General features: G+C 51.1%; 1 protein-coding gene, 1 long non-coding RNA gene and 1 other non-coding gene across 3 annotated transcripts in view; all 3 read right to left on the bottom strand.

Moving 5' to 3' along the window:
* The window catches only part of LOC146442951 (acrosin-like), a 73,634-nt gene that overhangs the window by 16,704 nt on the left and 42,284 nt on the right, over positions 1-14,646 (bottom strand). The window lies entirely within an intron of this gene.
* Positions 4,153-4,342, bottom strand: LOC146442962 (U2 spliceosomal RNA). The gene has a single exon (XR_014849397.1). It is a non-coding gene; the product is annotated as a U2 spliceosomal RNA (small nuclear RNA).
* On the bottom strand, positions 10,644-12,367 carry LOC146442961 (uncharacterized). The gene is made up of 3 exons (XR_014855909.1): positions 12,288-12,367; positions 11,613-11,724; positions 10,644-10,766 (listed from the first exon to the last, which is right to left on the bottom strand). It is a non-coding gene; the product is annotated as an uncharacterized LOC146442961 (long non-coding RNA).

Raw genomic sequence — 14,646 nt, 5'->3', positions numbered from 1 at the left:
AATTTCCAACAGGATGCCAAGCACTCCTCCACCTTGTCTGGGATGGCTATGGAATTTTTCCCATTAGCCATCTTTAATAAATGAGATAAAAGCTCTCAGGAAGGATAATGCTACAGTGGATTGACTTGATGTCTTCCTCAAATTATTTTCAGCCCAATCTATTTTGGTAGGTTCCACAGAGCTGAACTCTACACAAGGCAGAGGGCAGCAGGATGGGTTAGTTTTGGACTACAATGTTGCATTACAGAAGTTCAGAAGGAGCAGATGTTTTCTCTGGTCACAAACGACCAGCGAAGAATTTACAAGAGAACTCAAAGTCTCCCAAATGCCACTCAGAAAGATGCAAAGCCAACGAATGACCGTATGGGAGAGGCTTTTGAAAGTCACCCTGGCATTCCAGTTTCTGCAAAGACTGGGCAGAGGATCTTGCTCATCCAGCATTCTCTTCTCAGTGGGAACAGAAATAGAAATTGTTCCCAGGGATACAAACACTGGTGACTCTCAGTACAGAGATTAATGTCTGCTGATCTGAGCACAGGACTCTGGATCCTTGGATCCAGCAGATTATCTGAGCTATTGGAGATACTACATGACATACATCAACATCTGGAAAGTTATTTATTTGAGCTGTAAGTATCTCTGATATTTCTAAAAGTATATGATAATTCTCCTACTATTGCAGAAAGAATATTGGCTTTATGTTCAAAGGAAGGAATGGGCTTACTAACTTGTTCTTTCCCTAGAAAAAGAAATTTGAAAATTCCAGCATGAATACTTCTTGAAAGAAAAAAAGAATTAAAAAATCACTTGGCTTCCTTCTCCCTGAGAGGACCATTCCCCTATCTGCAGCATGGCAACTCTAGGGGCAGAGGTGCCACTAATCATACTGTGATTTTCAGGCAATGCATGGAAACACATGGAAAACACTACTGAATAATTTCTAAGAGATGGAGTCAACGAAACTAAATCTAAGGGCGGGGAGGGAAATAATGCTCTTACCATCATCAGTGATTTTACTTGAAGCTACTCGAATTGCTTCTGTTGTTATGGAGACTTGTCCTTTATCATCCTTGGAGACTCCCACAGGAAAGTGGTACTCCACAAAGAAGGTACTGCCAATAAAAAAGTGAAAGGGTGATCACAATCCATCAAGAATCTGACAGCAGTCACGAAACTGAACACAGCAGGCAAATTTCAGATTCAGTTTACTGTAATGCTATTTATTTTAGGATAATTGAAATACCTATTCTGTGAATTCCTTCCACAGATTATATACATGCCAGATCCTCCTCCAATAAACCCCCTTCTGTTTTCAGTGTTCCGTCAGGCACAAAATACATTTGCACCTCCCCAAAACCCTGGGAAAGGCACAGCCCGAAGTGAGCCCACAGCAGGATAAATTAGTCACATCTCTAACTTTCCCAAGTTAATGGGATACAGCGTCCTGAGAGGAGCAGAGAAATGGGAAAGCCTCAGAAGAGCTTGGGACGTACCCAAAACCGAATAAATAACTATAAACACTACACTCGATCTTAGCCAAACGGCCGAGCGGCGATGACAATCTCCTTCCCCCGCTCCCGGCGGCACCCCGCTCGACAAACACACACCTCGCTGTCTCCCCCGCGCCGCCCCGCACCTCCTTTCCAGCAATTTAGAGACTCTTTCCCGCTGTGTTCCCGCACTGTCAGCACATGTTTCTGAAGCACTGACCCGAAATCACGGCGGTGCTCTGGTTCTCTAATATGCATCACCCCGCCGCTCCGGCCGGCCGCGCGGGAAGCTCGTGAGGCGCTGGGAGCTCCGGGAGAGGCGGAAAGGCTCGGGAGCTGCAGGAGATTTTTCATGGATTCTCGGCGCGGCCAGCGGGGCCGGACAGGCCGGCAGAGGCACGGCGAAGGTGCCGCGCTCGGGTTTTTGGCCGCTCGGACCATGCGGTTGGATTTGCCGAGCCGGGGCTGAGAGGAGCTGCGGGGATTTGTGTGGGGAAAAATGGAAAAAAGGTCTTTTTTCGGGGACTCAGGAAAGGCTTGAAACCCCATTTCCCCCCGCGCCCCCCGCGCACCGAGGCCTAAACTCTGCAAATCCCCCAGTAAAGCTCTCAAGATGCCATTCGCGCCGCTAAGGAATCGAGTTTGCCTGACCGACCTTCATCCGCCATGATGCCGCCGATCGCTGCGCGCAGTGATCTAATTTGCATGGCCGGACCTCTTTTCCCCAGACGCCATTCATGCGGGATTGTGCTTTAATTTGCATGACCCCGCCCCTTTACCGAGACTGCAACTCGCGCCGCGTTTCGGCTAGTTTGCATAACCCCGCCCATTTTCCCCAAGAGGCCGTTCGCGCATGAGGTCATCTAAATTAGCATAACCCCGCCCCTTTCTCCCAAGATGCCGTTCGCGCATGAGGTAATCTAAATTAGCATAACCCCGCCCCTTTCTCCCAAGATGCCGTTCGCGCATGATGTAATCCAAATTAGCATAACCCCGCCCCTTTCTCCCAAGATGCCGTTCGCGCATCAGGTAATCTAAATTTGCATGACCCCGCCCCTTTCTCCCAAGATGCCGTTCGCGCATGAGGTAATCCAAATTAGCATAACCCCGCCCCTTTCTCCCAAGATGCCGTTCGCGCATGAGGTAATCGAAATTAGCATAACCCCGCCCCTTTCTCCCAAGATGCCGTTCGCGCATGAGGTAATCTAAATTAGCATAACCCCGCCCCTTTCTCCCAAGATGCCGTTCGCGCATGAGGTAATCTAAATTAGCATAACCCCGCCCCTTTCTCCCAAGATGCCGTTCGCGCATGAGGTAATCTAAATTAGCATAACCCCGCCCCTTTCTCCCACGATGCCGTTCGCGCATGAGGTAATCTAAATTAGCATAACCCCGCCCCTTTCTCCCAAGATGCCGTTCGCGCATGAGGTAATCTAAATTAGCATAACCCCGCCCCTTTCTCCCAAGATGCCGTTCGCGCATGAGGTCATCGAAATTAGCATAACCCCGCCCCTTTCTCCCAAGATGCCGTTCGCGCATGAGGTCATCTAAATTAGCATAACCCCGCCCCTTTCTCCCAAGATGCCGTTCGCGCATGAGGTAATCTAAATTAGCATAACCCCGCCCCTTTCTCCCAAGATGCCGTTCGCGCATGAGGTAATCTAAATTAGCATAAGCCCGCCCCTTTCTCCCAAGATGCCGTTCGCGCATGAGGTAATCTAAATTAGCATAACCGCGCCCCTTTCTCCCAAGATGCCGTTCGCGCATGATGTCATCTATTTAGCATAACCCCGCCCCTTACTCCCACGAAGCCACTCCCTCCCGGCGTTCTCTCATTTGCATAACCGCTCCTGCCCCCAAAACCCCGCCCATGCCCTTCTAATTTGCATATTCCCTCAAGAGGCGCGGCTCGGGCCAACGCCGCTCTGCCGGGCAGGTTCGGGACAGGGGGGATCGGGGATTTCTTGCCTCTTTTTGAGGCTTTTCGGGGGCGGCAGAGGGACCCTCGGGGCTGCGGTAAGAGCAGGGGAGGGGGGAAATCCCGGGGAGGACGCGGGGAACGCCCGAAAATCCCCCAAAATTGTCACATCGCCCCCAAAATTCCTGAGGAAACCGGGGAAGGTCGGGAGGGGCTTTAGGGAATTTTCCGGCTTTGGGGACTCCGGGATCTCCTAGGGCACCGCGGCTGTGATGAAGCTCTGCACCTTTTTTACTTTACAAATAAACAAAATCGGTGTTTTTAAAAAGAATTGAGATTTTTATTTGCATCGTAGAAACATCCGCGGTCAAAGAGCTGCAAAAAGAAAGCCGTGCGGCTCCCCCGCCCCGCTGCTCACCTCCTTCACGTGTTTATGTGACAAAACTGCCCCAAATCCCCTCCCAGATTCATTTAAATGACATTAATGTCCCCCATTACCCTGATATAAATCGGAAACCCCCTCAGAAAGCGGCGAGATCCCGGAGTTTAACCCAAGTAGCACGCAAAAGCACGGGGGAAGCGCCGCCATTTCGCCGCACCCTGCGAGGAGCAGGGAGGAGAGAATCACAGCCGCCCGAGCTTTGGCAGCTTCTCAGGGGTCCGGAGAGCTGCGGTTTACCCTTAAGTGCGGATAATCACGTTGACTCGGGTTTAAATCTGTTTTTAACCGAGCAGAGGTCCCCGGCGGGGTGCACCGTTCCCGGAGGCACGGCAATACCCGGACCACGCGCGGGGCGGAGGGAGCAAGCTCCGGATCCGACTCCCGAGCCCAAAAATCCTGTAATATAAAGTCCTCCCATCGAGGACGTATCAGATATTGAACTGATAAGAATAGATACTACACTTGATCTTAGCCAAAAAGGCGAGGAACGATACACAGGGAATTCCAAAGGCGGTCCCCAGCCGCTCTCGCCCCTGACTCGTCCACCGCCCTCGCGTTGTTCCCGAGCTCCTCCCACGCTGCATTCCGCGCTCCCCTGCCCGCGCCTCACAAGCACAGAGCCCTGGAAGCCCGCAAATCTGCATTGACATCCTTCCGAGCAACCCCTTCACAAGCACAGAGCCCTGGAACCCCACAAATCTGCATAGACATCCTTCCGAGCAGCCCCTCCGTGCCTTCGCTCTTGAATCTGCACAGCCCCACCCCTGACTCTCCCTCCCGTCCGCATTCGGGTTCCGCCCCGGAAAAGAGGGGATGCCGGGAGCCGCGCCGGGAGCCGCGCCGGGAGCCGCGCCGGGAGCCGCGCCGGGAGCCGCGCCGGGAGCCGCGCCGGGAGCCCCGCCGGGAGCCGCGCCGGGAGCCCCGCCGGGAGCCGCGCCGGGAGCCCCGCCGGGAGCCGCGCCGGGAGCCCCGCCGGGAGCCGCGCCGGGACCGCGGGGGGATAGAGCTGCTGTGTGTACGGAGCGAGGCATGTGTTGAACACAGAGAGCACAAAGCTCCGTCGGGGAATTATTAGGAGGAGCAAAAGCCAAGAGACAAGCTCGGGAGCAGGCGTGCGGCCACGGGGGCGGGCGGGGGCGGAGCCGCAGCCGGTGGTACGGCTTGTGTCCCTGCGGTCAGCGGCAGCGTGTCTGTGAATCGTCCCCAAAGCCGCCTGCCTCCCCGCGCCCCGCTGAGCCTGCTCGGGTGTCCCAGCGGGGTCCTGTCAGGGACACATCACCTTTGCTTATTCTAAGGTGTGTGATGAATAGTTTAGAAAAGTGGCAGCGATATTTTTCGTAATTGTAATTTATTTGCCTTTGAAGTGTGAAGTGTGTGTCATTGTTTTGTGCTTTTTAGCAGTTTCCATGCAAGGATAAATGCAGTGGAAGAAGGCAAATGAAGGCAAGAGGCTGGACTAGGATGCTGCAGGCCCATCCTGCACAGGTCACAAAATAATTAAAACCCCAGGTTATAAAAATACCAAAGTAAAAGCCCAAAGGCTATTGTGAGCTGCTAGACTGTGCTCAGAGAAATCCCAAACACCTGTCCTGTTTTCCTATTGTGAGTTGAACATGCAAAAATCTAAGAGTTGCCCCAAGGATACTGTCAGAGGGATGTGGTCATGGGATAACCTGTTTTTGAAGGCATTTTCCACACCCATAAAAGTGTGGATAGGTGTAGCATTTGGTACGAGCTGGGCTGCAGTTGCATTCCAAAAAGTGTGTTCTTTGGGCACTAAAATTTCTGGGTTTTTGGTGGGTTTTCCTGAGAAATGCCTTGTATCCCTCTGAGCTTTGCTTTGCAAAGCACTGAACGATTTTTATGGTTCTGCAGGGACCTCTGCCTGGAATGTCCTGGGTGTCCCGGTTCAGCTGCCTAGGGTGGCATGAAGGTGGTGCTGAAGATACTGGATAAATTTTGGCTGCAGGAGCTGCCAGCAAGCAGGCTCTTCAGAGGCAGAGCTTCCCAGGATGGCAAGACTGTCATTGTGGCAGTCCCGAAAGCAGTATCCAATGTGACTAGTTGCAGAGCTCTATAAAACAAGTGTGACATTTCTTACAGTTTTGGGCCCAGTGGGTCTAAGGTGGCTTTTATTAAACTGGAGAGCTGGATTTTTTAGTCCTGCTGAGAGAGTTCAGCATCACCTTATTAAGCAAGGAAAAACTGCGTGGTAAGTGCAGGCTGATGCAATTTATTTTTGCTTATTACTCCCCATGATTCCTTTAATAAATAAACTCCTAATGAAAAGTGTGAATGTGTTAATTATTTCTCTGTTTGATCAGCAATAGAATGCATTAGTAAACATTTGTGGGAGAGGCATGGGGAGCAGCAGAAGGGAGAAGGGTGTGGGAGACAGAGCCCGGTCCCAAGGCGGGTTGCTGGCGGTGGCATAGGAGGGGATGTCAGAGAAATACAGGTAAATGTGTACAGGGTGCAGAGCCCCAGGGTAGTGCCTCTGCTGGGGGAGTGAGAGCGTGTCCAGGACAGGTGGGGTATGGAGCGGCGAGCCCTAACCGGCATGGGGGGTGAACCCATGTGACACGGGCAGAGTCCTGGCTACCGTGTGAATTGTCACCACACAAGGTTAGTGGAGCCAAAGGTCACCCCAGGAGAGGTGCAGCCCCCAGTCCCTATTGCGGAGTCCCACCACAGGCTTACAAAACCAGGATTTGGGCTCCAGAGCTGACAGGTGTCGTGTTGTCCAGGGCAGCACTAGGCACCACAGGGCTGTAGGGGGCTGTGGAGAGGGTGGGGGGCCGTGGCCCGTTAGCTGAAAGGAAGGATGAGTGAGAGGTATTGAGGGCAGTGGGTGATGCAGCCCCCTGCATCCCAGAGTGCCATTGAAAGCTCCCCCTTTCACGGTGTGCCTAAGAACATCTGCCGTGTAATCTTGTGCCTGCAGGAGGAATTTTTGGCAGAGCAGCTGTGTGTAACCCCAAGGTGAACCTGTATCCCATACGGGCCTAGGTAGGATCTGGGCTGGTGACAGCCGTGGTGTAGTTGCCTATGGTCCCCCAGAACCCAGATTTGAGGTCAGAATTTGCAATTTTTGTAATGTAAGAAGGGGTAGCACCAAAGCCAGAAGTTTTTAAAAGTTGAAAGTGTGTCTGTTCAGCATTGAAATGGATACATACTTGATTAGGAGAGTTTTTTAATGTATTTTGTTAGATTTTCCAGACATGGGGAATTTCTTTGAAGGCACAGAATTTCATTTATTTAGTATATTGTTCGTATGAATACCCGGAGGTTTTCTACAGCTACAGAGCGGCATCTCGTGTCTGGATTTTGTTCCACGGTGAGCCAGAGGGAGAAGCAGCACTTCCCAAATTCTTCTGGAGCAGTGCTAATTGCAGTCCTTTAAACATGCATTAAAAAGGCAACATGTGAAATGGGAAGAGCAATTAGGAAAAGAGGAAAAAGAAATGTTGAGCTAGGGAGGTGTTGCCATTTTTCTGTTGTTCCTTTGAGACAATGATCTTGTAAAATCTTCCTTGGGGCACCATGCAGATGAGACAGAGAGAGTAATGTGTGTCCTGCATAAGCTTGTCCATGCAAGGCCAAAGCAGATAGAAGATTTTAAAGTGCAAACACAAGTGTTGTGTATATAAATGAACCAATGAAAGAGCTTAACTTATAAGGCAGGATGATATATAGGACAAAATGTAAAAAAAGAATAAATAGATCTATTAGCTGTTCTGTACAAAGTCTAATCAGATATTAGATATTAATGTAAAGAGAGGTTTGATATGAGTAGATGTGTACGGTTAGAGCGTAGAAGTCTGATGTGATATTGAAGTGTCAAAATGTACAAGCTGAACATTGTAAATATGTGGCTTGTGTCTTAGGAGAGGTTCCATAAGTGTCAATGGATTTGTAAGTATTTTCTCTATAATAAGTGCAAATAGATATAATGTAAATAGATGAGTGTAATTATATAAAAGTTTAGGGGGTGGGAATAAGAATACAGTTTTGAGAAAAGGTTTCGTTGTATCGCTTCATAAATCCTGGAAGATTTCCGTTTCTCGGAAGGTCCAAACGGTAGAATGTTTTTCATAGAGCGCACAGACCGACGCAGCCAGAATCCAAAAGCGTGCAGATTGTCAGGGGCATAAAGAAAATCCAAAAGCCGTAATTTTCATGTTGAGGAAAAGCACTGGAGCGTCCTCACTTGTAGAATTTTGAAAAAGCAACCTCCTTGTCCGGAAATTCCACATTCTAGATATGGAAAAAAGCACCAGGCTGGCAAACACGGCAGGGTGTGGTGACAGTGGGTCAGTTTGCAGGTATGGCCGTGGGTGATCTGGTGCCGGTGCAATTAGACAGCAGGGTGTGGTGACAGCGGGTCATTTTGGAGGTACGGTCGTGGGTGACCCGGCGCCAGGTCAGTTAGCCGGAGCGCTTTGATTATCGTGGGTGCATCTGCTGCCACCGGTTACCTGGGGAGTTCCACTGCTGCTGGGGAGTTCCACCGCTGCTGTCATTGCCACCACGGGCCTTGGCCTCGTCCTGGCTCAGAGGTCATTCTTCCTGGCTTTTCTTTGCTGCCTCCCCAAAGTGCTGCTGCCTCCCTCTCCACCCTGCCCTGCTGTGGCCAGCTGCAGCGTGCAGAGGGTGTCGTGGCCGTGCTCTGCTGGGTTCCCTGTGTGGAAGCAGAGAAGCTGCAGTGGTGGCAGCATCAGTCCTTGCAGGAGATCCTGCATTCATTGGGGTCAAGTGGCTGTCTTGACAGTGGTGAAGATTCTTGAGAGCTCTTATGCTGTCAGGTACTCCCCCGAGCGTGTCCTCGAGGTAGAGAGAAGGAGATGTGGCCACGGTCGTTGCTGTGGGGGAAGAAGAGATTTGATGTGGTTATTGTCCTCGCTTCCTTTAATATCAGTGGTGCAGTATTTCTATAGATGTGGTGTCCTGAAGCAGGAGTTACAGGTGTTGTTGTGGGTAGTGAATAATTGAAATGAATGTAAAGAATGGATTGTTATGATTGCTCTCAGTATAGCTCGGTGTTCTTAGTCCCACAGCAGGTTTGTAAAAGGTTCAAACAGTCCTTTTTTTTCCCAGAAAACCTGACTGAGTGGAGTGAGGTAACACAGAGGCGATCTAGTGTATCTTGAGGCTTGTTATGAAGTGTTGTCAGATGGTTTTTATGATGTGAGGAGGCATTTGCCACGGTGTGCAGGTCAGAAGGGTGGAAAAGTTTGTTACATGTGTAAAAGAGGCCCCGTTTGCAGCCAGGTTCCAAATGTGGTATTGTAGCTGAAAAGTGTGCATGCTGCAGGAATCCTGTGAGATGAAAGGTGTAAAGAAGCAGAGGTCTGTGTGCACTTGGATTCCTCCAAACTGCCTATCTTACACGAGAGTGGTGATGTGCCATTCCCGTGGAAAAGAGCCATTGTTGCCCCCAGGTTCCCATGGGGAAATGTGGGATTTTGTATTGTAAAGTTGTGCAAATGTCAGGATTTGTGCCAGACAGGAGCTGCTAGGAGGTAGGCCTGAGGCTGGCCTTGGACTCCTGGGTGTGTTGTGCCCAGTGTGTGCAAGGATTTCCTAGCTGTTGAAAAGAGGCAGTGGTTTGAGCCAGGTTCGATCAGCAGGAAGAGGGAGGGAGATCACACTTATGAGCAATGATGAAAACCTTTTCAGGGAAGAGATGTCAGAGTCCTATTTCAAAGAATAAATATCTTGTGTGGCTTACGTGGCAAATAAGAAAAATAGATGAAGGACGTCTTGCCACTGAATTGTAAAGAAGTCATCAGTGAAGGTGCTGACATATAAACCTGAGTTTTCTCCCTAGGTTTTGAGAAGGATCCCTGTCAGACGGCAGCATCTCAGGCTAACCTAATACCAGAACTGTGGTGACCAGAGAGGTGTTAATTGCATAAAGGGCAGCAAAGTATTGCTCATATGTTTTGGTCACAGTGACATGAGTTCATCCACACCAAACAGTTCTATCAGAAGCGTGGCCTGGGCCGCTCACACGTTCAGATGGAACAATTGTACAACCAGCACCTGCAAATGTTCCCTTTGGGATAATATTTTTTAAACTTTTTTAACTTTTTTTTTTACTTGCTTCTCTCTGATCTGGCCGAGTGATACAGTGAGTGGAACAGAGGCTGACAATCGGCCACCATGTGAGCTGTGTGGCATTTCCTACAGTGGTTGAAGTAAACCTTCTGAACCATCTTTCAGTGTGTCATACAGGGAACAGGGGAGGATGGTTATTGCAGTTATTGTTTCCTCATCAACATGAGATATGTTATTCCTTTAACATGGCATTGAAAGAGTTAGCAAAACTATTTTTTTTTCTCTTAGGCCATTTGAAAGCCAAATTTCTGTACATGGATAATGGATGAGGTGCAGTTCTGTAAGGCTCACGTAACGGAGCCTTCCGAATCAGAATTAATCCCGAAGTGTATTTCTGCAGGCTATGCACGTGTTATGCAGTTCGCACACAGGTAATAAGCATGTGCAGGTATAAGGCTAAGCACCTTATGTACTGTCCAGTATTAGATAAAATATTTGGAGACATGTGTACCAGTTTTGAGATCTGCATAGCCACATTTGTAATGTAGGAAGTGGTAGCAACATCATCCAAACCCTGAAGTTTTCAAGAGTTTAAAGCGATGCTGTTCTGTATTGAAATTGATACAGACTCGATGTGCCAATATTTCTATGTATGAAGCCAGATTTGCAAAGCATGGGAACTGTTTTCCAAGGGAAAGTATTTCATGAATTTTTTCTACTCTTTCTAGCCATACCTGGAGGTTTGTGCACCGATGGACCGGCACCTTCCGACCGGATTCCGTGCTCTGATGAGCAACGTAGGGAAGCAGCAGTTCACAAGTCCTTCTGCAGCAGTGAGAATTGCAGGCCCTTAAAGCTGCATGGAAAAGAGCAGCTATGAGATGGGAAGAGCAAATAGATAAAGAGTGAAAAACAACATCTTGAGCTAGAGAAGTTCTACAATTTTTCTGTTGTCCATTTATGATCGTGCTCTTCCACGTACTAGAAAAAGTTTGAGGATGTAAAGAATTTAGGGAATGAAATGGAAATGAAATAGAGGGTATCAAAGCAAAAAGGCCCTGCTAAATATTCTTTGGGAAACTCTGGCCATGAAGGAGAGAGAGAAAGAACAAGGAGTTTCCTGAATGAATTTACAGAAAACAAATCCCAGTGCCTCTTTCTAGGTAAGTGTGGACATTGGCTATGTTGTAAAAGAGGAACTGTAATTTTCAGAAGTATGCAGAGGTATTAAAAAAAAGCTCTAACCAAGTGCAAAATGTCAGAGGATACAGGCTTCCAAGCTTCCCTCAGGTGCAGTTTTCTGTGCTTGGTACCAGCAAGGCAGGGAAGAGGGAAAGAACTTTGAGGTTTTTTTCCTAAGGGAAGGACATGTGTCCAGGTGCCTGCAGTGCATTGTTGCTTCAGAAGCGTCGTTTTTGAGCCTCACTATCAGTAAGAAGTAATTGTTCACGTGTTGTCGCTGGAGTAGCTGAAGCATGTTCCATAATGACCAAATGCAGGCAAGCCAGCTCTTGCAGGAATATTGAAAAGATTATCTGCCTTGCAGCAAAGCTGTTGTCTACCTTTCTGGGTGGACATTTATGGGCAATGCCCAGTACACAGTGCCTTCCGAATATAGTTATGAAAATGAAGGAGATGACCTAGATAGATAGTAAAAAGGAAGTGTTGCGTTGAAGAAAGGATAATTGAAGAAAGCACCCACCTTTCACGTGGATCATCACAGAGCTGTAGCCACAATGTCAGGCCCGTAAGAATTTCTTGCCAAGAGTCAGAATGGAGTTCAGAAGTGCTGTAGAAGCAGGTGGTTTGACTTGCTAAAGAAGAGAAAGAAATTATATTAATTGACCCAATGTGAAAGGGTTTGTACATTTTTTTTTCTTTTTGCAGGCATGAATGTAGTGTCCTGAAGAGGAAAAAAAGGGTATGCAAAAATAAATCTTCAGAGCAATATAGCTGGTTGCTAGTGTATAATGTATGTAATAATATGTTGGAGTATAGGTATGTGTATTTTGTAAGTAGTATATGTTATTTGTGTGTGCGGTGTTAGCCGAGGCGGTCGTTCGCAGTTTTGCGTCGGGCTTTAAAAGGGAGAGGGGGTCGCGCGTTCCGAAGCAGGTGAATTTTGGGGTATTTGCGTGTTTGTAGTCGGAAAAAAGCGTCGCTCGCGGCACGTGGGCGGCCCCGTCCCGCGTGGCAAGTTCCCTCCCCTGTCGGTTCTCCCCCGCCGCCGGACGTCACCGCATTTTGGGTGCGGTCCGTGGGGAGCGGCGTCCCGTGGGGCCCCGAGGCGGCGGCGCCGCGCTCCCTCGCCGCGCTCCCTCCCCGCGCTGGGGGCCGCCGAGTCAGCCCCCCCCTCCCGCGGCGGCCCCGCCCCGACCTGTGTCGCCGCCGCCGCCGCCGCCGCCATCCGCTGCGTGCCGAGTGCCATGTTTAAGGATCCGGGAGACGCGGGGGGGGAGGGGGGGGTGCCGAGGGGGGCAGGGGGGGCGTGTCCGCCGTATAATCGACCGCGGCGGTGCCCGCCCCGGCACAGGCGGATCCCGCCAGCTCCCCGCGCCGTCCACAGCACCGCACGCTTCAGCAGAAGCCCGCAAAGCCCGGAAAATGCGGCGGTGGCACCCTCGGAGTCGGCATTTCGTTCAGGCGGCACAGTAGACGTATATTCCCTCAGAAAAGACCCCCGCGGCCGCCATTTTTGAAGTCGGCAACAGCGCGCATGTGCGAACGATGCCGACGCCATTTTGGTAGTCCAGTGCATTGCGCATGTGCGAAATAGGGGCCGGATCGAAATTAAAAAGTCGGATTTCGCGCTTTTGGGACATTTCTGCTGGCCGCAAACAGCTGCGAAGGCGTCCTGTATGCCGTTCGCGTCACCCACGGGCGGCGGCAACCGCGCGAGAGGCGGAAAAACCCGGCATTTGCCGATCGCTTTCGGGAAAAAATGTCGGCCGCGTCAAACCGCAGCGCGCACTCCACCCGCCCCCAAAGACCACTCCGCACCTGTCCGCAGCGCCGGGGAAGCCCGCCAAGCAGCCGAATCGCAGATTTCGGGGTCAGGACTCCGCGGCCGCCATTTTGGAAGTGTACTGCACTGCGCATGCTCGAGTGATGCCGACGCCGTTTCGTTGGTGCACTACACTGCGCATGCTCGAATGATGCCGGCGCCATTTTGGTAGTCCAGTGCACTGCGCATGCTCGAGTGATGCGGGCGCCATTTTGGCAGTCCAATGCACTGCGCATGTGCAAACGATGCCGAAGCCATTTTGGTAGTCCAATGCACTGCGCATGCTCGAATGATGCCGACGCCATTTTGTTAGTCCACTCCACTGCGCATGCCCGAGTGATGCCGACGCCATTTTGGTAGTCCAGTGCAGTGCGCATGCTCGAGTGATGCCGACGCCATTTTGTAAGTCCAGTGTACTGCGCATGTGCAAAATAGGGGCCAGATCGAAATTTAAAACTCGGATTTCGCGCTTTTGGGACATTTCTGCTCGCCGCAAACAGCTGCTGAGGCGTCCTATATGCCGTCCGCGTCACCCACGGGCGGCGGCAACCGCGCGAGAGGCGGAAAAAGAACGGAATTTGCCGATCGCTTTCGGGACAAAATGTCGGCCGCGCCAAACCGCAGCGCGCACTCCATCGGCCCTCAAAGGCCACTCCGCACCGGTCCGCAGCGCCGGGGAAGCCCGCCAAGCAGCCGAATGGCCGTTTTCGGGGTCGGGACTCCGCGGCCGCCATTTTGGAAGTGTAGTGCAGTGCGCATGCTCGAGTGATGCCGACGCCGTTTTGGTAGTCAGTGCACTGCGCATGCTCGAGTAATGCCGGCGCCATTTTGGTAGTCCAGTGCAGTGCGCATGCTCGAGCGATGCCGACGCCATTTTGGTAGTCCAATGCACTGCGCATGCCCGAGTGATGCCGACGCCATTTTGGTAGTCCAATGCACTGCGCATGTGCAAACGATGCCGACGCCATTTTGGTAGTCCAGTGCACTGCGCATGCTCGAGTGATGCCGACGCCATTTTGGTAGTCCAGTACACTGCGCATGCTCGAGTGATGCCGACGCCATTTTGGTAGTCCACTACATTGCGCATGCTCGAGTGATGCCGCCGCCATTTTGGTAGTCCAGTGCAGTGCGCATGCTCGAATGATGCCGACGCCATTTTGGTAGTCCAGTGCAGTGCGCATGCTCGAGTGATGCCGACGCCATTTTGGTAGTCCACTGCACTGCGCATGGTCGAACGATGCCGACGCCATTTTGGTAGTCCAGTGCACTGCTCATGTGCGAAATAGGGGCCGGATCGAAATTAAAAACTCGGATTTCGCGCTTTTGGGACATTTCTGCTCGCCGCAAACAGCTGCAAAGGCGTCCTATATGCCGTCCGCGTCACCCACGGGTGGCGGCAACCGCGCGAGAGGCGGAAAAAGAACGGAATTTGCCGATCGCTTTCGGGACAAAACGGCGGCCGCGCCAAACCGTAGCGCGCACTCCATCGGCCCTCAAAGGCCACTCCGCACCGGTCCGCAGCGCCGGGGAAGCCCGCCAAGCAGCCGTATGGCCGTTTTCGGGGTCGGGACTCCGCGGCCGCCATTTTGGAAGTTCAGTGCGCATGCTCGAGTGATGCCGGCGCCATTTTGGTAGTCAGTGCACTGCGCATGCTCGAGTGATGCGGGCGCCATTTTGGTAGTCCAATGCACTGCGCATGCTCGAGCGATGCCGGCGCCATTTTGGTAGTCCA

This window comes from Lichenostomus cassidix, chromosome 1Aa, assembly GCF_008360975.1.
Source record: "Lichenostomus cassidix isolate B80296 chromosome 1Aa, HeHo_3.0, whole genome shotgun sequence".
NCBI classification, from domain to species: domain Eukaryota; kingdom Metazoa; phylum Chordata; class Aves; order Passeriformes; family Meliphagidae; genus Lichenostomus; species Lichenostomus cassidix.
Note: the sequence above shows the minus strand (reverse complement) of the source record. Positions and strands in the feature narration are given on the sequence as shown.